This window comes from Bacillus rossius, chromosome 2 (genome assembly GCF_032445375.1).
Source record: "Bacillus rossius redtenbacheri isolate Brsri chromosome 2, Brsri_v3, whole genome shotgun sequence".
In the NCBI taxonomy this organism is placed as follows: Eukaryota; Metazoa; Arthropoda; class Insecta; order Phasmatodea; family Bacillidae; genus Bacillus; species Bacillus rossius.
In genome coordinates this window covers 4,714,019-4,739,087 of record NC_086331.1, presented here as the reverse complement: position 1 = coordinate 4,739,087, position 25,069 = coordinate 4,714,019, and positions in this window count along the sequence as shown.

Genomic DNA, 25,069 nt, shown 5'->3' with positions numbered 1-25,069 from the left:
CGTGTTTTCTTGTTGTCATTTCAAGATGTCCAGCAGTTCATCTGACGAAGAAGAGTTACTTCTTATGTTCGCTTTGAGTAAAGCAAAAAGAAAAAGAAAATGGGTGCATGAAATAAATGAAAAAAGAGAGGTGTTCGGCGAGTTTCACCGATTATGCTGTGAGTTGAGTTCATTCGAAGACCGATTTTTCACATATTTTCGAATGTCTCAAGAACAATTTGACAAATTGCATACTCTCCTTGAACATAAAATATCAAAAGTGGCCACTAACTGGAGGAAACCCATTGGGACGAAGGAAAGACTAGCTATCTGTTTAAGGTAAGTAATACAATTACTTATTTAAAAATAATTTTTCTCTTTAGTTTAATTATTTGTACAATAACTTTACACTATATTTTTTTACATAACACAATACAATATCCGTAGACAGCAGATTTTGAAATTTACCTTTACATGCATTTACATAATTTTACATGTGTCCTTGGAATGTTTCGTACCATTCTTTTGCCGAATCGCCAGAGGTTGCATGGATTCCAACAAACGGTGGCTTGTTGGTATAGTTCAGATCGGTGTAATCCACTACCCCGGAGGAGGTAGCAGTACAGTTCGGTTGCCACGATGAACTACTTGAATTTAAAGGGGAGGATGGGTGTGAATTTTCCAGTTCGCGAAGTTCAGCCCGGCCAAACATTTGGGCCATCTCCATTTTTATAACTGCTTGTGTTCTATGTGAAAACCTTTTAAATGTCTCCGCATAACTTAAGAATAAGTGGTCAATACGGTCGAGGTTGTTCCTAGGTTTGTTGTCCTTTTTGTTATCTAGATACTTTAAAATCGCATGAACATCTGTGCTAACGTCCTTTGGTTTGGATTTTTCTGGGGCGGTGGAATTTGGGAATCATCTGTCGCACAGCTACCCTCGTTGCTAGCCTCTTCTATCGGATCGTCTGTTTCACCCGTCTGAGGTATATTTGACGCGGTTACCCGTGGAGAAACTGTATCTTGAAGGAATTCCAAGTTTGCCGCCCAGGGCCAATTTTTAAACTTCTTTGCCGAACCTGTAGATACTTGAGATACTTCACATATGAATCCCTCAAATTCTTCCATTTGAGTTTAACAGCTTCACCTGTACAAAACAGTATACAAACATCATTTAAGCAGAACGATAAAATCAAAAACAAGTTTGAAACATAAGTAATAACTAAAACTCACATAGATTTTAATGTATAATAAATGTTACAATAATTAATTCTAATATATTATTCTATTTATGAAAATGTTCATGCTTCGTTTTTATTGTTTCAGGTATTTGGCTACAGGTGATTCCCATCACACTATTGCCTTTTCCTTCCGTGTTGGACGCACTACTGTTTCCAGCATAGTTAAAGAAGTGTGCGTCGAGATATGGAACGTTCTACAACCGTTGTACTTGGCTACTCCAACAGAGGAAGTTTGGATGAAATCTGAAGTTGGCTTTAGAGAACGATGGAACTTTCCCAACTGTATCGGGAGTATAGATGGGTAACACGTGGAAATCAAATGCCCTAACAAGAGTGGATCAAGTTATTATTGTTATAAAAACTTTTTTTCGATTGTTCTCTTGTCCATAGTTGATACTTACTACAATTTTATTGTCGTTGACATAGGTAGTTATGGTCGGCACAGTGATAGTGCCATTTTCGAGAACTCCTCTTTTTATCGCGATTTTGTTGATAAAACAATTCTTCCTCCAAAACCATTACCCGGGACAGAAACCCCCGTCCCTCATGTGTTTGTAGGTGATGAATGGTTCAAGTTATAAACTTATTAGATGCGTCCTTTCCCAAGAAAGGCGGTCGTTGATAATATAGAAAAAAAAAGGTACAATAAACGACATTGCAGAGCACGACGTATCGTTGAAAATGCCTTCGGCATTTTAACTCAAAAGTGGCGTATATTTTTTAGACCTATCGAATGTAATGTTGATACAGCTGTACACGTTGTCAAAGCTGCTTGTTGCCTTCACAATTTTATTAGAGCTAACACAGAAAATGTCACAACTGATGAGCTAGAATTAACAGACGATATAACAAATCAACCCACCAATGCTTTCTCAGCCACTACTCCATTGAAAGAACGATCTAGTGATGCTGCCCATGCTGTACGAAACCATTTCGTTAATTACTTCAACTATTTAAGTTCGTGAATCATAATGTAAAAATTGTACAAAACTTGTAAAATATTATTACATATTTATATTACTGTTGCATTGTACTATTAAGCTCTTTGTAATGTTTTGTGTTAATTTGGAAAGTATAAATAAATATGTATACATAGAAGATATCTCATTAATGAATACATAAAATATAAATATGAATAAAAATAAAATAATATACAAACAATATAATATGTATATAGTGAATACATATAAAAACAAATTATCTTACTACTTTCATGTAGTTTCTCCGCGATATCCTTCCATGCTTCTGCTTTCTTCACTACATCTTTGTAGTCAGGATGACGAACATCATACAAAAAAACACACTCCCGCACAAGATCTATTAATTTTTCCGTCTCGTCAGCCATTGCTGTCCGCGCGAACTTTGTAGAAAATGACAACTGCTCCTCTGTCCGCTGCGGACTAGACTGGTCCGCTGCGGCAGACCGCCTTCTGTTTAACCAGGATGATGCAATCTAAGGTTACACTATGTCCGTGGCGGACAGGAGGCCAGGTCTGCGCGTACAGTCCGCCTCCTGTTTGACTGAGCCTTACAGTTTTATATACTGTAGTAATTTGCGTACTTTTACTTTCCTTTTTGTAATTTTTTGTCTTTTTATGTATAGAATTATTTGAAAGAATGTAATACTTTATTTTTTTATTGTTCTTTTTAACTTTAAGCTTTATGAAAAATTATGTAAGATTACTTAAAGTTATCTTTTTTATTTATTTGTCAATTGTAACAAATTTTAAAATGTTAACAATAGTCAAAAAACCGATACTTGTTTAAGGTGACTAGATGCAATCACACACAAACTTGCTTTTGAAGGTGCTACATTTTCCTGTTTATTTTAGTGAATTGTAATCAATGTGTAAAAAATAAAAATAATAAAAAAATAAAAAAATTAAAAGAATTCGTTGAAAAGTCAGTGAAACATGTCTGAATAATCAGCTGACTCATTTCACTGAGCGGGACAGGTTTTAAAAAATTTTCAATCGAATTTCACCGTTCGGTAGCAGTTTGTAACTGTTTCAAAGAAAAATTGTGCACTTTCACGCCACCTCTTATTTTTTTTTCAAGATTTATTTTCTCTTTGAAAACTGCTCAGAGGATTGATTCCCTTTGAAAGCTGCGGTACCGGGCGTTAGAAATTAATTTTTTTCGCGACTGTGGGAAAAGGCAGCGTGCCCACGCCTCCACGCCTCCACGCCTCCATGCCTCCACGCCTCCATGCCTCCATGCCTCCACACCTCCACTCTCGACGGCAGTCTCTCACCCTCTTCGCTGATGTCGCACTTCCCTTCACTCGCGGAACTCTCGTAACTCTTGTAACTCTCGTAACTCTAGCGGCACTTCACGCGGCACCCCGTCGCGGAACTCACCGCGGAGGCTGGCGTCGCTGCTTAAGTACCCTTCTCGAACCGACGAGAGCAGCTGTGACGAGTCACGTTATCCCGGGCCGACCCGACGCCCGAAACATCGAGAAAAGCGGTGTTTATTCTCGCTACTTCGCGCGGCGGCCCGCGGGATCCCCGAGGCCGCTCAGCAATAGATAACAGCGCCGAGGCAAGATGATGCGGGGGTTGTGGAGGGGGGAGGGGTTAGCGACGACCCTTGTAATCCGGCCAGGCACGCGTGGCATGTCTTACGTCAGTGTACGGCACGTGGCATGGCGCGTGACGTCAGTGGCCGTGCAGGGTCGCCAGCCAGCTACGAACCTGGTCTCTCGCGTTCGTAACAATATAATATACATAACGAAAATTTAAGAAATTTTTTTTTCTTTTCGAACTATATTTGTTTACAAATCTAACTTGATACGACCCCAGAAAAAAATAAATAATGGCCACTGTCTTGTAATTGTGTTTCTAACGAAATTAAATAAAGTTTAACAATGTTTAACTGCTCGAGGTTAGTGAAACACAAGAAATTCGTGGCTTAAGCGTTTTTTTTTAAGGAGCGGTAATTTTAAACAGCCCTTAGTTAAACATAGTTTAACGACAGAGTGGGGAAATTGGTCCTTGTGGCAAGATTGGCTGAGGGTGGGGTGGGAATCGCGGGGACATCCGGGAAGAGAGACAGAAGGGAGAGAAGAGAGACAAAGAGAGTGAAAGAGGGTGGATGAAGGGTAGCGGGAAAAGGACTCAGTAGGAATGTCTAAAAGGAGTGTGACCCCCTTCCTGAAGTTTATTGGCGCGCAGAAGTAACATAATCCTCGGAGGTTACATACCATTGTTATTGTGCAAACTCTCGGATTATGGGGCAACGTACCGTATTATGGTATGACAGCCTTCGTTTGTGGGACACGCGGTAGTAGCGCCCTGAACAGGGCACGAAGAAAGGAAGATAAAGAGTCGCAACTCATTGCTATAACTGACGCTCTTTTTTCCTTTGGAAACCAGCGAACTGGGCGGTATTTATTGGCAACCTAACAACCTAAAAGTCGATAACTTTTCGAAAGCAAATGTTGGCAACCTTGTTTTATTTTTTTGTTGTCATTCGTTGTTAAGAATATTCACCATAAATGTATCTACTTTCCAAAACGGAACAACCAAAACACTATGTTCAAAAGTTAGAAACTGCATAGCAGCAAGGTGTTGAAAATCATAACTTCAGTTTCAGTTGCAAAAAAATACACATGTTCTAATGGCAGCCATGATTATTTAAATTGCTACCAAGATAATTCAACTTTGTCAAAAACGTTTTCCAAATTATAATATTTTTCAACTATCTATACTCAAATAGCCACACCATTAATACCGTATTCTTTAAATTATGAACTAAACATGTTTGTAAAATTACGCTTTTATTTAAGTTATTATCTTTAAAAAATATTCTATTTTTTCTTTATACTTAAAACTTAATTTTTGATGATGGCATTTCTCAACCGCACAGTTTTTTTTAGTGGCCATATTCCGCCTTTTCAGTAGCGCCTTTCTGGAACATAGGGTAGTTCGCATGGAAGTAGGGCAATGGTGAGTTTGTGCCTCAATTTTATTACATTTCGGGTCATAGCCTTGTCTCAGCCACATCCTTGTGTACTACGGGGGTAGTTCAACCTGTCATCTTACCGCGTCTTGACTGATTGACACGTGTCAACGTCCAACCATCCTCCTGCAGTTCGCCAGTCAGGAGTTGTCACAAGAAGACTCAAAACTTGTGTTTTCATTCAATTCTACACCTTTTTAAAACCTATGTGATCGAATACTCAGGGTAGTATGTCCATTGAAAACCCCTTCAAGCCAATCCTGTCCATTTCGCTTGGCTAATTTATAAACCAAAGATCTTAAATCCTTCATTGTGAGCCAAAAGCCTAATCTCCTTAGACTCGAGTTATTCGACTAGTTCGGATTCTTGTTCAGCAGCGAAAACATTTTTTTTTTATTTTCCGTCAAATTGGTTAATTTTGTAGTCAAGAGTTTTTCTTCATTTTATTAAAATATTTTTTCTAAAAATGACTTTGGTAGGTACTTTAAATTGATGAGAAGCCTTGAGAACTCCAATTTCACCAGCAATTACAGATTCTTCTGCTTCTGACATTGCTTTTTCGTCACATTTTTGACTATCAGTTTTCTTGGTGTAATTTCGCAACATCTGGAATGATAACAGAAAATACTGAGAACTTTTTTTTTCTTTCAGCCCCTACAACACATTTTAGGTTATGAGTTTTCCTGGATTCAAAAGATGTCTATTTTACCTTAAATATCATTAGGCTGTAGCTAATGGAGCATCCTTTTATAATAGTAGAATTGGTATACTTCACAGTAAACGACTTACCTTTTGCTGAAAATTGCTTAAAAAAAATTAAAATTATCGAGCAAAAACACTTGTTGCATATTTCACGTATAAAGCACAAACCACACAGAACCAAGATGGCTTCCACGGTTGTCTGTACTTGCTCAGATAGTTCAAAGCGCCTCTACCATGTTGCAGCACTGTACGGTCCAGCCTAGAAAACAATGCTATTCCGTCGTGCCCGGACTTCCCCTACCACGAACGGGATTTGTTTAACCTTTTTTTTTTTAACTAGCATATTCTTAGTTGGACTTAACATATTTACACGCTCGTGGGCTCATAGTTACAACACGATGTGTGATTTAGTTGATCAATTAATAATTCGTGACAAATAATTACCCTGTCAAACTTAAGCGTGAAAAGCATTATACCAGCAAAAATTACTTAGTTACACAGCTAAAACAATAGTCATATAACACTGTTTAACATACTGATTTTCATAAGTTCTTAAAATAATATGTTCTTGAAAGAATATCATTTTCTTGCGAATATGGCCCGTGGCGCTCAAACCCCGTTGTGTCGCCCTCTGCCCAGACACTCCCTTGCTAGACGCCAGCAAGTAGGGTGGCGTCAGGCGCAGGCGGGTCCCTAAGTGAAAAATTAAAATATAACTCGTAGCAAAATAGCTTGCTCAAAGTCAAGCGGCCACATGATTTCAGTAAATATAGTATTTCTTCGCAACAAAAATACAGAACTTTGGTGAATTCATACAGGTAATACGTAGCAAGATAATATATTTTATTTAACTTGCACGCTTTTGTAAAAATTCACATAATTCTAAAACTTGCAGTTGGCATTCGTTAATGGTATGCGAAACATCGTTACAGCATTACAGGTTAAGTTTTCAGCCAACATTTTACCCTCTCGTCAAACAGAGTTTAAAAAAAAAAAAAAAAAACATTTGCAAGTGAATAAATTTCAGGGATTACGTGGAGTCGGTTAATTGTTTGAAAGAGTTCGTCAATGTCGTCTGCACATGTGTCTGGCGAAGAAAGAGAGAGCGAGATTGCACTCGTTGGTCCCTAACGAGAGGCCAAAAAGGAAACCCCGTTACCTCGTCCTGTCGCCAAACGAGCACTAATGGCACTCGGCGGCAAACGTGTCCTGAATTCTCTTCAGTTCCGAACGACTGCAGGGTTGGCGTGATTTCCCTGCAAGCTCCTGTGAGTAGCTCTGCCGTGATTCCGCGCGTTCATTGGACAGCAGAGTGGACTTGAAGCACGCGCAGTAAAACCTCGTTCATCCAGGTCTCGTTGAACTGGACCTCTGGATAATCCGGATTAGATTTGTAGACATTTTATTTAACGTTCACTTTAAAAAAAAATTACAACCATATTCTACATAGATATTTGAAACAAAAGACGGTTAGCTGACGATAATGTACCTGAACATGCTTCGTTCAAACGCCATGTTTGAAACATAAGAAAGTTTATGAATTCTTTGTTTATATATTACGTGAAAAGTTATTTTTATATCGTTTAATGACTTGCAAATATTATAGTTAGAGACCTGCAAAATTCGCGGATTCATGTTTCGGTCGACATTGCAGTCACCATCATCAGGCAGCAGTTACCTACTGAGTATAAGGTGGTAGCCGCGTCCTTGGCGAATAATTCACCGACGTTTCGGTCGACATTGCAGTCACCATCATCAGGCAGCAGTTACCTACTGAATATAAGGTGGTAGCCGCGTCCTTGGCGAATAATTCACCGACGTTTCGGTCGACATTGCAATCGCCATCATCAGGCAGCAGTTACCTACTGAGTATAAGGTGGTAGCAGCGTCCTTGGCGAATAATTCACCGACGTTTCGGTCGACATTGCAGTCACCATCATCAGGCAGCATTTACCTACTGAATATAAGGTGGTAGCAGCGTCCTTGGCGAATAATTCACCGACGTTTCGGTCGACATTGCAGTCACCATCATCAGGCAGCAGTTACCTACTGAGTATAAGGTGGTAGCAGCGTCCTTGGCGAATAATTCACCGACGTTTCGGTCGACATTGCAGTCGCCATCATCAGGCAGCAGTTACCTACCTGCAATGTCGACCGAAACGTCGGTGAATTATTCGCCAAGGACGCGGCTACAACCCAGAAGCCAAGCTACTTTATGTAATGGCAAGTTGATTTCGACCTGGAGTTATATGAATCCACGAAATTATCGTGGCTCTGTCCATTTGGATTTTACTGTGCATTTCGCCAGGGCCTCGTCGACGGAGGAGATAGCCTCGGCCGTTTGGGAAAGGACAGACCTTGGTATTTTAAGATGATTTCGAAAGACCGTGGAGAACTGAACTCAGGCACGCCGGACTGGGAGCCCAACTCTGAATACGCGGCGAATGTTTCACCAGATTGGCACTCTACTCGTTCCCACTTCAGGAATCTAGATTTTAAACGATTTAAACTCGAGAAAATAAATCTCATTGCACACTTCGCAATTCCGTGTCTAGGATACGTAACTCGCTTAACTTAAATGAGTAATTTCAAATTGTAAAATTCATCCATTGGAATCCAGTTGAAAGTCTTGCATCTAACTAGTAACTCATTAGAATGCATTAGAAAACAAGACCCAGAAAGTGAATGACTAGAAAAAAAATTCTTATTATTTGGCCAATCATTATTGCTAAGACTTTTTTTTTCCGTTTGAAGTCACATTCTGCATTGTTATTCAATTGGTTTTAAAAGAAGTTAAATAGAAAATAATTAACTGTTAAATCTGTATTTTAAGTAAGAAAAATTTTTCTCCTTAAAACTGAGGAATAATTGAAACTGATTGGTATTTTGAAGCAGTTAAAACTATTTAAAAACACAATAAATCACAGTTGACGTAAAGCAAAAATGTCACTTGGTTATGTTGAAGCAGGTTTTATTCAACTGCGATCACATTTAATATATTCCATGAAAATATAACAGTTAAAACTTATTGAAAAGAAATATTTTAAAGGTCCAGTTGGGAGAGTTTTATAATTTTTTTTGTGTCTTTGTTTTTGAAACGCACACCTGGTTTGGTAATCTACGCATTATGTTCCTAAGACTTAAATTGTCAAGAATTTTTAACTATCGATGATTTCGCTATTTGGGAGAGAACCAAAAACCGCCCGAATACACTTGTTATAACGTCATCAAAATGTCACCGTGAATATATGAAAATTTTTGCTTTATTGCTAAAAACTCAATTTGAGATCATTATACCGTGACAATTTAATACTTTATTAGAAAGCATTTAACAGAAGCTACAGAAAATATTTGTAACTCTTATTCTAAAAAAACAGTGAATATGACAACGTGGAAGGCATTGAAATACAAATGGTGAATATGATAACGTGGAAGCAGTGAAAAACAAACTGTAAATATAAATACGTGGAAGCAGTGAAAAACAAGCGGTGAATATGACAACGTGGAAGCCAGTGAAAAACAATAGTTTGTACTTTCCATTTCTGTCAATATTTTTATCATGCTGTGAAATCTGAAAAATAATATAACCTACAAATTTATTAAAATATAAATTATTTTAGCAAAAATGCATGGTTTTATAATTTTTGTATAAGTATTCCATCTATAAATGAAAAGCATGAAAATAAGTCACAATAAAAAAAATTAAAGTTCCAACCACAGCTCCAAGTGGAACCACGGCCCAGCTTTTGTGGTTAAATTATATTTAAAATGTTACAAATAACATTGGTTCTGGTTTTCTAGTGAATAATGCTGTCAGACAAATTTAAATTGCGATATAAAAAGGAGCATAATTTAAAATAATATAAAAATAATATTTGTAAAGTAAATATTTACACAATTTTTAAAGAAAGCAGTTTCAATACTGCATTGACCCTCACAACAACACAGTAAGGTAGCACATAAGGCTGATTTCACGCATCGACAACACTTACATGTTAATTTGCACTTGCAGCCCATCAGCATTTGTGGTTTCTCAGCGGTTGTTAACGGGATTCCCCAACCAGAAGGACGCGTGCTTATCTTCGTTCCCGAGAGCTTTAAGATTAGCTGGAATCGCTTTACTGTTTGTTCGTACACAAGCCTGCTGTGTTTACATGTGTTGCCATTGTGTGCTGTTCTCAGTTTTTTTGCGTCTTAAAATTCTTGTTACGTGTTCATATTTTCTGTCTGGTTTGAGTTTTTTTAGAGATGTTTACCTGTTGTAGGTAATTTTAGTCTCGTTGTTCGTCCATTTGTTTTTTTTTTTTTTGTACTGATTTGTTTCGTTCTCAGTCTAAATTCATTTCACGGAATTCTCTACAAGTATACTTACATTCTTCGTGAACAAATAATCTCATTTAATTTCCATAATTTTATATATATATTTAGTTAAGTAATGTGTAATGAGCCGTATAAAAGCTCTGCAATGCCGCATGCAAACTTTTTAAATTCAATTAATTAATTAATTAAACAATTTTATGCTGTCTCTGAAATTAATACCGAATTCAAAATTATTTCTAGTAAGCTGTTCTTTGACTCATGGCTGTATGCATATTGTTATAATGAACAAAGTAAAGCGATATATTTACAGTTAGATTAACGATGTATTCCGTCTCTACGTCTTCAAACGTCATGCGCTTTATCTACGGAGTAACTTTACCAATACCAGGAAAACTTTACATTTGAGTCAGCTCCTGTAAAGGCATGGTAGAAAAGCTTTAAATCGCACCCACTTCTCGGTATTTTCCTCGTGTGTCATCTGGCGGTTCAGATGACCACTCCAATCCGAAAATCTCGGTTAGGTTTCCATAATCACGATTGACAATCACTGCACGCCTCCTCTGGAACTATTAGTCAAACGCAGTGACTTATCTGTCGGTCAAAAAATTAGTAAATGAAACTTGCTAGCCCTTCGCTTTTTCTTGTTAAGTTCGTGACTACTTTTTACATCGACTCTCTTACGAGAGGAAGTTGTTAAAAACTGGCCATTCGACGCTCTCGATGAGGAGTTCAGACGTCCTCTTTTTACCACTGCGACGCCTTCACGAGAGCCTTCTAAAGCACAAGACTACCTCGCACCGTCCACCTTCGCAAACTCCGCCTTCCAGCCAATCACAAGTCAGAACTAACACGAACCCTGGCCTTCAACCAATGACCGTCCTCTTACGGAGCTCTCTGTGAAAAACCTATTTTTGTATGTTTGGTCTGTGCCGTATACTGTGTCTCAAATTACAGATTTCTCAAATGTAGTACCAATGGTCTACGTATTACCCTGTCACTGTTCGGTTAACACGAGGTGTTGATTTTGAAAGTGGCATTTGGTAAATAGGTCTGGCTTTCGAGAATTGTCAAATTTGAGACCAGTTACATGAGACAGACATTATTGGGCTAAAAATTAGTATCATTTATCATAAATACCGTGTATCAGCTTTTCGTCTAAATAAATTATAAAAAACACACCATTTAAAAAATGGCGTTACATGTTATTCATGTCCATTCCTTTTGAAACGCAGGTAATCCGATTAGAGCGGCGCCTGTCTGTCCCTCTCGACTGTTCGGCACGTCCCCGGAGCCCATTCTGCGTGAAGTGGCGTAACTGGGACGCCATTGTTTCTCGGAGCTTCGAATGTTAAGTCGGGGATTCTGATGATGCGACACTTCGAAGAGCTACTAGAGCTTTCCAGGGCGGGGCTGAGCGGTACATAAACGAGGAGTTTTAACTGTTAGGCAGTGAAGTGAAGAGGGGGAATGACCCCTTGGTGAGCGATAGCGGACGGCGAGCGACGCACTTCGTGTGCCAAGATTGGTGCATCGCGACGGTGTTGTATGTGCGGCGGACGAGTAAATGGTGCGAGCCAGTGTGTTGAGACATAGGTGCGCGGTAAGAGACGAGCAGTAGGGAGAACCACTGTCGAGCCTAGCTCCAGTGGGAAGAGTGAATTTTGGACTTAAGAAGAGCTATTAATCTGTAAACAGATGTCTAAATTATTGGAAGTGAACTAAGTGTAAATATTAGTTAGTAAAAAACTGTATTTAATTAATTGGGCTAACCTTTGTAGAACTTTTTCCCACTTGTAACAATATTTATGACTAAATTAATGAAAGGCTAGGTAATGATTTTTAAAAAACTAAATTTAAATTTCCACATTATTTGTCATTTAAATACACATTTTCAAAACTAACTTAAAAGTATAGGTTAGCACGTAGGCCCTACTTTAGTTATAGAAGTGTGGATATTTTAGTTTCCATTTTGATAATATGTAAAAATCGATGATGCTATAAATATAGCTTATAGCATTTTCAGTACAACCTTGTGCTTCTAATCACTTCTGTTTTACAGGAGTTGCTTAGTGTACAAAATGTAAAGTCGTAAAGGATTCTGAAATAGTTTCATGCACTTTCTAATATTCTTTTTATAAAATCAGAACCAAGCGCAACATCATTGCCTGAAGAACGAAGGTAAAAGATAAATTTAAAAAAAACTAATAAAAAACAAATTTTAAAGAATGTTTAGTTTTTATTAGTTAATATTTGAAATATAATTTATAGATTATTATTCAGTTATTAAAATTAATTTTTATAACATATGCAAATACTTTCAAGTCATAAATATGGTAAACGTTAACTTAATTTGAACTATATAAACGTATACATTTATATAATGTGATTAATTCATAAGTCAAATTGATGAGCAAAAATTACCTGTCAGTTTAAATCGTAAATACAAGACAATTATGAATTTTTGAAAATTTTTTGCATAAATGTTTGTCGTTGTTATATTTAATTGTCTACACAATCGCAAAATAAACAAAGCACTTAACTGATTTTTCATTAAAGTTAATACTCAAATAGTATCAGTATGTTACATTTTACTAAAAATATAAATGCTTACTAATAAATTCACTTTCAAATATATCAGGTATTCTAATTAGCTTGGTTATCCACGCATAAATGTATTAAGTGAAAAATTATTTGCATACGCCACTGTAGAGCAATATTCAGCCCGTAGGAAACCAAGTTATATACATAAAAAATGTAAACATGTACAAAAAAACAGATTACAAAACAAAAATAGCATTTGTCGAAACAAAACTAAAAAAACACGCGAAATTTCGGAGAAGGAAATGGGTCAGTGAAATAATACAAAACCACACAGGAAAAAAAAAAAACTAAAGCGTCATAAAATAGACGGACCTTCTTATATATTTCGTTTTCAGTTTTGATTTTGTACGACGGACAATTTCTTTCAAGTTGGCGTGTGCCCATTTTTTTTTCACTGATCACCTTCCCACTTGCAAAAAAAAAAAGAATTTAAAGATCGCATTTAGTGTTAAGGTAAAACAGGGTGAGATGGTGCAGCCACTGAAGTAATTTACATTGTTACGAACGTGGGACACCAGACGGCGATGCCAAGATCGGAGCTGGCTGGTGGCTCTGCACGGCCACTGATGTCACGTGCAGTACACTGACGTAAGGCATGCCACGCGCGCCTGGCCGGATTACAAGGGTCGTCACTACCCTCTCCCCCCTCCGCTCCCCTCGCAACATCATTCCTCGTTGCTGTTATCAATCGCTGAGCGGCCTTGGTAATTCCACAGAGACCGACGCGCGAAGTGGCGTGAGCAAGCAACGCTATTCTCGATGTTTCGGGCGTCGGGTTGGCCCGGAATTAACGCGACTCGTCACAGCTGCTCTCGTCGGTTCGAGAAGGGAGACACAGTCCTTAAGCAGCGACGCCGGCCTCCGCGGGAGTTCCGTGAGTCCCGCGACGTGTGCCGCGAGTTCCGAGAGAGTTGCGAGTGTTAGGAGAGTTCCGTGAGCGAAGGGAAGTGCGACGTCGGCGAAGAGGGTGAGAGACATCCCGCGAGATTGGCGCGACGCGGAGTTCAACTGTATCGCGAGAGTGCTGTGGCTGAGTGGCGCGTGACTGTGTGTGTGTGGACAGGCGCGAGGCAAGGGGGCGAACCACTGTTGAGCCTAGCTCCAGTTAGGAGTGAGAACTGCGTAACTTGACAGACATGGAGTAATTTTAGAACAAACATTTTTTAAGTGCCAGTGACTTGTGATCGGCCATTTTTAAGTACAATTATTTATTAATGTAAATATTAGTAGTTATTAAAACTGTAACGAAACTTAATTAGGCTATCCCTTAGGAACCCATTTTTCTCCTTACATAAATCGTGGCAATATTTTTATAATGCTTTTTGCTGGATGGCACTGTAAGTCTATGTGAGTGTTCGTAAGGCATACAGCTTCAACGTAGCCGTTATTTCTCCGCCTTACACACAAAGCAAGGGAGATAAAGAGTGGTAACTGAATGCTATAACTAACGGTTTTATTTTCTTTGGAAATACGAGATCTGTGCAGGGATTTAGAGGCAACCTAACAACGTGAAAGTCGTCAACTCTTCGGAAGTAAACGTTGGCAACCTTGATTTTTTTTGTGATCGTTCATTGTTTGAGAACATTAACCGTATTACTTTCAAGATGATTTATTTTTCAATACGGAACAACCAATACAATAATTATGTTAAAATGCTTTATCTTTATATTCAAATATTGAAAACTGCACAGCCGCAAAGTTTGAGCGTTGAAAATCAGTTGCTAGTGCAAAAAATACACACCAGCAAAGCGCACACAAATATTTCCCTTGTAATCCTGCTCATTTCATTGCTACCAACATAATTTAACATTGGTAACAATTATTCCAAAGTAGGTATATTTTGCCATTATAATCAATACGCCACTCCGATAACACATTATTCTATACATTCTGAACTAAGAATGTTCGTAAATATATTTTTTATTTATGTTCTTATTTTAAGGGGATTGGTGCACCAGCATCGTATTAAAAAAAACAATATATTTGTTAATGATTCAGCTACTAGAGAAGATTTGAACCATTCTGGTGTAAAATTATTTTTTTAATTTTTTTATTTTAATTAAGTTATTGCTGATTTTCGGGATTTTTTTAAATTCAAGCTTTATTAATAAACTATAAAGAATTCAGTGGTAAAACTTTCGCAGATAAATTTTCAGACACGGGAGATATGACTGTGACCATTATTTTATCTGTAATTATTATTAATTTAACGTATTTACAATTTGAATTTTAATAAATGAGCTGCTACGAAATTGCGTGATATTCATTTGCGAATTTAATAACATTCGCGTTTTCATTTGTAATTCAAACGCCAATATATCTGTCGGCTGAATGATTGACTTTATTTTAGTCTTTAGCTTATTGCAGTCGGACCTAAAGTAAAAACGTAGCTGTAGAAGTTTGAGCAGCGTGCAAGCTCGGATACGAGAAATTATGGAGCGCGCTGGACAGTAGTGACACCTTGCGACAGTTTTCCGAACTGTTTGCAGCCAGTGTTTTCTCTCGTTCCCACCCTGCCTCAGCTGTCTGCTGTTTACGAAGGGGAGACGGGATTTCGCGCGAAACTGATATGAAGGTCAACGTACTCATTTTCAGTAGATAAGAGAACGTGTTTGGTCTAGCTCGGCGTATAATTGAATGGTTATTCTCTGTTATTATTTAACACAGTGATTTAGCTAGATGTTTTTTGTTGTAAGCGTGAGATTTATTCAGGAATAAAATGCCGAAGAAACCTCCACCAAGCATAGTACACAAAAGAACAAAACTATCGAAAGCCATTAGAGCACTTAGAAAAAAGAATAAAGAAAGATAAGAGATTATTTTATTATAGCTTTTTTACCATACATTTATTTTTCAGAGTTGCGTATGTACAACGCGATGGACGCGATGCGACAACATAAAGATGTGTAAAATTGTAAACATGCTTTTTTTTTCTAGCAATGCGTGAACCATTCATAAACTATACTCAACATGTATCCGTATGATTACGTTTGAATTTTTTTTATGACAGGCATCAATGTTAACAAGTTTATTAAGCCACAATATACTTTTTTTCAGAAAAATAAGTGTAGCAGAAAACACTCAACATAGTCTCACACAAAATCAGTTTACATGAATGCAGTTTTAAGAAGTAAGCTACGTAAATAATAGTTAAACATTATTTAATATATGCTGGTAACGTTTCCAAAGTATCAGCTTCGCCTTCATTCACGAACAATATTCGTGGCCTTATTTATTTATTTTGCTGGCGTTTCGTTGGTGACTGTTAGGACTGCAAAATTAGTAAACATTTTTCACCCTATCCTGAGTTAAATCTAAGTGTGCGCGGTTAGATGAGGACCAGATGTGTATCATGCTTACGCCTTTACACTCTACTCAGGGGTGCCCACAAGGGGGAGTAACGACGCAGACTGCGTCATTAAAATTTCAGGGGGGGGGGGGGGTGGTTAAAAGACGAGAAAAATGTATATATTATTTACATAATTATAGCTTCTAATGTGAAAATACGATTCTGGTGCTTTGATAAATGAAAGGGATCTTGTAAATCAAATTGGCAACCCCGCACTTTCCTCAACAAAAGCAGTTTGGCATCTGTCGGTTCAGGATGGAAATATTACCTGATATTACCAAAATTATTATTAGAAAATCAGTTTTAATTAATGCAAAATGTGATAAAATATAATACTAAAAAAGTATAATATTATAAAATAATTGAGTAAATCATTTAGAACATGGCATAAAAAAATTCGGGGGGGGGGGGCATAATTAGTTTAGGGGGGGGTGAGTCATAGTGTTTGGGGGGGGGGGGGGGCACCTATGCTCTACTCATGCGGGTATTAACCATGCGCGTAAGGGCGTGTTGCCAATGACCTGTACGATAGTCAATCCTCTACGGACTCGAAAAATGTCACCTGCTCATTGGCTACTTGACTTGTGACAACTGTTTGTTATAATGCCTGTGATTCATCGTTGATTTTGTTGAGGAGTTTTCAGGGATTCAGAGCCTCCCATTTAACTGTGGCCGAATTGAAGAAGCAGTACAAATGTTACATGCTTGAATTCATAGCGAATGGAAACCACAAATATTTACTGATGTAGTGGTTGGTAAAAAAAAATATTATTCGTATCGCGTCCATCGCTTCGCGCCATGGTGGCTCCTATATTATATGGATTTACAAAATATAACGATTCATTTACGACACTTAAGATAAGGTGTGTAGGATTTTAAGAATTCACTTGAATTAATATTTAAGAACATATTTCAGGATAACTTGTGAAGACGCTCGTACAGGCGGTACCGGTTGTGATGACTCATTGTTACCAGAGCAGGGGCCATCTCGTGTACACGAAGTGGCATGCGAAACCTCAACACAACTCGAAAATCAGTGAGTGTTACATTGAAATGTGTCCGCTACAAATGTTCAGGAATTATAATTTTTAAATCGAGTAGAAATATTCCTGCAATTAGCATTAGGTATATTTTAATAGACATTGAAAGCGAATCATTAAGTAGCTTCAAAATCCAAATATCGGAATACAGATAGTCTGTAACAATACAGACCTCACCGACTAGATATGGTCCAGATTGTTAATACTAACACATTTGAAAAAAAACTGACCAGTTAATGAATATGTTGAAATTTTGTAAACCTGTTACTTAAGATGATTGGTGATGTAATAATGTCTCTTGGAAACTACATAAGATTTTAACTGCTTTTATTTCTCCATAAATTCGCAAATCACCATGGCGGCCAATTTACGATCACGATTTAGTTCTTAAATTTTAAATTAGTTTATTTGTTGAGAGCCTGGTACAATGTATCTGACCACTAAAGCGATCCGAGCCGCGTAGTGTATACTACTGCGAGGTTGCAGAAGTAGGCTCGGGTCGGGACGAATTTCGCTGTGAAGAAACAAAGGTTTTTAATACATAGAAAATTATCCCAAAGCCGAAATTTGTACAGTAGTAGAATGAACATTTCTTAGTAACACGTCAAAAGTGTAAGTACTGCCGCAAACCTTGTGTGTCACACCGAAAACGAGTAGTTAAGTCCAAAATTAAATTTTTTTGCAACGATCCACAATAATGGATATTGCAAATGCAGTTTATGGAGTAGACCTCAGTATGGAACCCAAAATAATCTAGAAACATTGCCCTATCTGAGGATAGTGATAAAAAGCACAAAGTTTAACATGTTTCTATAAAATAGACCTTTTAAATCATTAAAGTTAACGAATTCACTTTCATTCAATTTTAAGGAAATATAAATACATCTTACATAAACTTAAAGAGCCCAACGTGGAAATCGCTTAAAGTAATCGTTCTTGCATATTTATTCATCTTTAAATTGGTATATTTTTTAAGTGTCTCATACAATTAGTCTGACCACTAAAGCGATCCGAGCCGCGTAGTGTATACTACTGCGAGGTTGTCGAAGTAGGTTCGGGTCGAGACGAATTTCGCTGTTAAGAAACAAAAATTTTTAATACATGGAAAATTATCCCAAAGGAAAATTTTTGTACAGTAGTAGAATGAACATTTCTTTGTAACACGTCAAAAGTTTACCGATGAAACCTTGTGATCACACCAATAAATGAGCAGTTGAGTCCTTAATGATAATTTCTACAATGATCCACAAAAATGTTTCGTAAATTTAATAACTTTAATACTTTTTTAAGTCGGTTCTCATTATGGCACTAAAGTAATATAAAATAATGCCCTACATGGTAACTGTGATAAACACCTCAAAGTTAAAACGTCCTATTATTAAATTGGTAATTTTAATCATAAAAGGTAAGAAAAAAAATATATTTTTTAATAGAAATTTGACTACATGTTACATAAATATGTTGAGCGTAACGTCAAAATCACTTCATAAATATTGTCTGTGTTTTTTTTTTTAAGGTTTAAATGTGTATATTTTGAGTGTCTGGCACAATAGTCTGATCACTGATGTATTTCAAGCTGCGTAGTGTGTGGTGCAGCAGTGTTAAAGTCGCTCGTGCTGGGACGTTTTTTGCTCCAGAAAACTAAGGTTTTTAATGTATGGTAATTCCAGACTGAATTTTACTCTGAAAGAATAAAAGTTTCCTAACTGCAAGTGATTTTTGCTGCAAACGTAGATAAAAATCTTCCAGGATGCAATTTGCTTAGGTAAAAATGTTAGTATGATCGACTCTTTAATTTCTAAATTATAAATAACAACAATAGAACTTCCCGGAAAGTTGTGATAAACTGACGATATTGCGCGAGTAGCAGACCCGTACGTGACTACAGAGAAAGGCTATTTTCCTTGACCGTTAGGATTTCTGGGACGAACACCCTCTCACAGCTGGGGTCATAAAATACGGTCAAACTCTTGCAAAACATCCACCACCGCTCTTTGCCACTAGCAATTCAACGAAGTAAGCTAGGCGCAGCACTCCAATGAATTAACTTAGAAAAAAAATTACTAAATATGTAATTCTATCAATACATTTTACAACACAACTTATGTATTATTTATTTTCTGGAAAAAAATAATATTATCATCCGAATTATGTTATAAAAGTGACAAAACTCAATAAGCACATTAACGGTGTATCGTTTTCTTCAATTGTTATATAGTAAAATAATTTCATACAATTAAATATATATATATTTTTTATAATATAGGCTACATTAAAATTTTGCACAGTTCTGATCTAAAATAATATAATGTATTAGAAATAAAAAAAATTATATTTTTTGGTATTAAAATAATTTTTAATAATAAAATTTTTGTAACAAAATACGAACACACATATACAAAACCAGAGGTCCTCTAGAATTTTGATTTACAAGTTCCAAGCAGAAATTGTTTATTGTTAATTTTATTGTATCAAAAATCATTCATATATAAAAAAAATAATATGTATATCTCAATAGATGTAACATGAATACACCCTATCATATGCATTAAATATATTTTAAGTAATCCCTAAATAATACCAAGTTTATTGAGTGTCGCAGTACGCAGCATGTTTCAAAGCCCGCCGGCCGTGAAAGATCAGTACGGCCGCAGTACACTGCAACGCTCGGGCAGCTTTAATGAGGCAACTAATTATGCTAGACTCTTTATAAATATGCTATATTAAAGCTAAAAGTATAATTAAAAACATTTATTTAGACATTTTTTCGCATTGGGCTCTTCAAATCGGTGTAAATCGTATTTTTATCTGGGTGGCAAAGATAAAAAAAAAATGTCGTGAATTAATCGCTTTATATCAAATATATTAAAAATTTAATTTTTTTCTAACATTAATGGGTGTATTAAAGTTTCTAGATTATTTTGGTAAGTTTACGGACAGTCTAAATTAAAAACTGTATAAATGGGTAGCATTTTAATGGACTGATGCAAGTTGCTGTCACCTAGGACTTAAATGCAAATTTTCGGTGATAACGCACAAGGTCTACAGCGGTAAACTTTCGGTATGTTATTAAGCATAGTCAACTCTACCACAGTAAAAAAATTCAGCTTTGGACAAATTTTTCACAGGTTGTCTTGGTTTCCTGGAGTAACATGAAAGTCTACGCGGGGAAGGGCGGCTACCTGATCCGAGAATGAAGGATAGGGCGAGATGGGAAGCGAAGATAAGAGCTGGTTGGGTGTCCGTGTTGGAGAGAGAGAGAGAGAGAGAAAGAGAGAAAGGCGATATTGTGGAAGACCTTCGAAAGATTCCCGCTAGATGGCAGGCCTCAGAGCTGCAACATTCGACAACCTCCCCTCACAGAAGCTCTCTCGCCACTAACTTGCCAAATCTCACCCGCTAGCTTATATACGTGCTGGCTGGCCATACAGTAGTAATAAACGAGCATTTATGAAACACTTAAGCTCATTTCCAACAAATTCTGACGAATGACTGTTTTTTGTCCTGCACCAATCCCCTTAAGAAATTTCTATGTTTTCCTCATATTGAAATATTAATTTTTTATGTTGGCATTTCTCAACCGCAAAGATTTTTAGTGAACACAATCCGCATATACTGTTGAACCCCCACACAAACACACACAGGTCTAACATCACTACGTATGGTGATAAGTGCTAAATATTCAGTTCATTTGTATCAAAAGGGATTTCTATAATTGTTTTCGAACACTACAAGGTTTTCCTTGCGTCATCTCACCTTGAGTATTGGTATGGACAGCGGACCTATTTTCAGGGTGAGATAACGCAACTTTTTTTTAATCTTTTAATTGTAATTACTAAACTTTTGAATTTCGCTGAAAATTTTTAAAAATACTTACGTTGTTCGAATCATTCATGACGTGAAACCTAGACCACGGATTGAGGCAGTCAAGTGGTCGGTCTGTCGCAAGGGCGCTGGTGCTCCGCTGTGATTGGCTGATGGTTTTATTGGGAGTTGTTGCAGGGAACCACGAGCAAGTGTCCACTTAATGATAAGCATGGACATATCTTCAATAGGGATGAGTCTGGAATCCACATTATTAACAAACCATTTTAATTGTGTTTATTTACGCGTGACTCTCTCAGAAAATTGGCTTCGAACAAATCAAAATATTGTTTGTGTTTAGGTAGGAAAAAAATTGGTTTTCTCTAGTTGCTCATCCAAGTTGAAGTTGGAATTCTTACTAAGATATTTAATTCAGGTGAATATATTTTGCACATTTTCCCCCCATTAGTAGTATGTAATAGCCGGTACTGGCCCAGGCGCCAGGAGGAGGATTCAGGATGGGGTCAATGACCGATTGCTCTGACGTCACGGCGGCCATCTTGGATGACCTTTGACCTTGGCGGCCATATTGGATCTGTCATCGTGGATGATATCATTTTGTTTTATCGAACATTCCGCCGTTTTTAAATCCGCCATTTTGAATTATAACGTCACCGTTGCGATCTCCGTCTAAATGGCGGAATGTTCGAGAAAACAAAATTATGGCGATGACGTCATCCATGATGGCGGATACAAGATGGTGGGTCCAATATGGACGCCGGAGTCAAGGTCAAACGTCAGGGTCAAGGTCATCCAAGATGGCCGCCGTGACGTCAGAGCAATCGGTCATTGACCCCAACCTCAATCTTCCGCCTGGCGCCTGTGCCAGGAGCCCCTTTTCTATACTACTCCCATTGTTGAAAAAAAAATGGGTGCGTGTACTTATGTACGCGCGTGAGAAGTTATACTTCTTTGGCATCATTAGAAAATAGTTTTTAATTGCATGCAAATGATTAATTACAATAAAATAATAAAAGGACTGGAAAAAGATAGTAAACACAGTCAATAAAGTTCAGTTTAGATTTGAAAAATTACATAAATAAAATTTAGAGAATAATAAATATATAAGACATAATTTGTACTAAATATTATAAGATTCTTAATTTTGAATATTTATTATTGATATATACCAAACGATGGTGCAACTATACATGAATCATATAGGATTCCAACACAATAAATACCTTTCACTCCGCAATCTTGAGCCAGCAACAAAGACTGGCGGCATTTACATTCAAATACGTTTTTAAGAGTCGCTTTCTTTAAAAAAAAAAAAGAAATTGAGTGACATCTAATTGTTGGAGATCACGTAGCAAGTAATGTGCTGTGCTGCGAATTTTGACAGTTTAGCTTCCTGTTCTTTCCACTGCTGGAAGACACATAAAAAAAAAATTCTGCGAAACATAAAAACGAGCTATTATTATTAGCCATCTTGTCTTGAGATCTTTAATAACGAGGACGAAAAGAAGCGAAAAAGAGTGGCTAAGGGGGGAAAAAAGGAGTGGAGAAAAGTGCAGCGGTCTCTCGTTTTATAATTTTCAGTCTGCGCGCGCCGAGCACGCGTCGATACCAGAGAGATGAAGTGCGTCATTTGAAAGCGCTTCTTTTTTTTCCTTCCGAGAGCGAAGTTGTTCACAGAGAGAACACCAGAGGAGTAGATGCAGTCTTAATTAAACGAATCTCAAGGGCACGAAGTTGGCCGTTAACGAAAGCGCAGCCGACTGTGTCTAGATTTACACCTTCGCGACGAAGAGCGGAAGTCGTTTCGGGTTCCCCATTTGCGCTGTTGAATGCTTGCGTAGAACCACACAGAAAACTCTATTTTCGCAGTACACAGAGAAGCTGGAGTGAAAATAAAAAATAGTGCGTGGAGTCCCTCCGCGCGGAAGAAGTGAAACTTCGTAATGTGGAAATGAAAATAGGAATGGGTAGAAATTGATTTTTAGTGAAATCATATTGTATCAAATCAAACAAAAATAAATAAATCATGAAATCATTCAACGATAAAAGCTGTTTATTTAATTAAGCGCACGGGTTCGCCCCAAGGAGAAAATTGACGCGGCGAGACCTCGTGGACATAGAGAAATGACACCCACTCACTATTTATGTGTCTATGAAACATGATTTTTTCTGCATTTTAAATTGTAATATACAAAAAGGGTATTGAAAATTGAAACAAATATGCCGACACTACAAACTGTCAGGATCTTTATTTTTTTTTTACTCTCTACTTAGTTCCTTACTCTCGCTCTGTCTCTTTCTGTTCCCCCTCCCCAGGAGCGTTAAACGTTTGACGCAACCTTGTTGGAAGTCGTATTAGAAGTATAACTTCAAAATTTATTACGGGTGTGTGGCCACAATGCGTGTTGGAAGTTAAATATCACGTTTCATGACTCCACTTGAACGACGAAACAACATATTCACTAATTGACTTTAACGATCAAACCAAGCAACAATGTTCAGCATAACACACTTGATATAATTTTGTCTAGTGTGTTTGTCGCCGTGTGGCCAGCGACTTTGTCCATGAGGAGCGGCGGTCAGCTAAGAAACACACACTAATGGAAGTGTTTGTACAAATATTTACAATCCTAAATAAATTCGTTCAAAATTTCTAATGAGAGATATATTAGTTAAAATTTTCAAGCATAACAATGAATGCAGTTTTGTAGCACCTCTTCACTAAGTTTTCCCAATAGTGAGGAGTAGGGCGCGTAATATTTCACATTCCCTGCTCCACAATCGAGTGATCCACTCCTGAGTGTTGCACTTTTCGTTATGGTCTGATGAGTCATCGCATCGACTTACTCTACCGACTGTAAAATATTTTGCACTTTATAATAATTCATAAATGAGAATAACGTACGATTATTCATGATTTTTTTTTATGTATCTCCAATAAATTTTACCACGGAAGACAATATCGAATTCAACTCCGCTCAGCAGCACTCATTGCGGATACAGCGGCGATATAATTTGCGGTGTAACCACCGCGGACAAATGAATGCACAATAAACTCCAGTTAGCGAGGCTAGGACATTTCCACGGGTTTGTTGCCTGGGGCGCATTTTACCCCTCCCACGTTCATTTCGTTTCGCCCAGCTTCCTTCTCACTCCCGCTTTTGCCTTCCGCAATCCCCACTCCCCTCCCTGCGTTTCTCTGACCAAAGCACTGGCGGCCCACCCAGCCTTGATGCCAGCTTCCTCTCGCTCCGTCCGTCCCCCTCCAACTGTTTCCCACTCACTCTCCCCACTCGCCGCGCTCTCACCCCACCGGACCCCACGCTACCCCTACTCCCTCACCCCACCAGACCTCATGCTACCCCCACTCACTCACCCCACTCACCGCGCTCTCCCCCTCCCCAGACCTCATGCTACCCCCACTCCCTCACCCCACCAGACCTCATGCTACCCCCACTCACTCACCCCACTCACCGCGCTCTCCCCCTCCCCAGACCTCATGCTACCCCCACTCCCTCACCCCACCAGACCTCATGCTACCCCCACTCACTCACCCCACTCACCGCGCTCTCCCCCTCCCCAGACCTCATGCTACCCCCACTCCCTCACCCCACCAGACCTCATGCTACCCCCACTCACTCACCCCACTCACCGCGCTCTCCCCCTCCCCAGACCTCATGCTACCCCCACTCCCTCACCCCACCAGACCTCATGCTACCCCCACTCCCTCACCCCACTCCCCACGCAACTCCCCCCCCCCCCCCCCAACACATCGCTCGCCCATTGACACAGCGCGTGGGGAGAGCTGGCGAGTATGCAGTGTTCACGCCTCCGCGCTCTGCTAGCCGCGGCCGAGCCACTCTAGCCAGCCCGCATTGGTTACATTAGCCGAAACCTCCCGCGCCCGCTTGCCCGACACATTGTCTTGTCTCGGCGAAAATAACGACTAAACACATGCTTCTTCACTTCGTAGAAATATCTATAAGCTGTCAAAATTCAGATTGTTGTATAGGGTTCAGGGAGTCTCACACGAAACATACCAATAATTA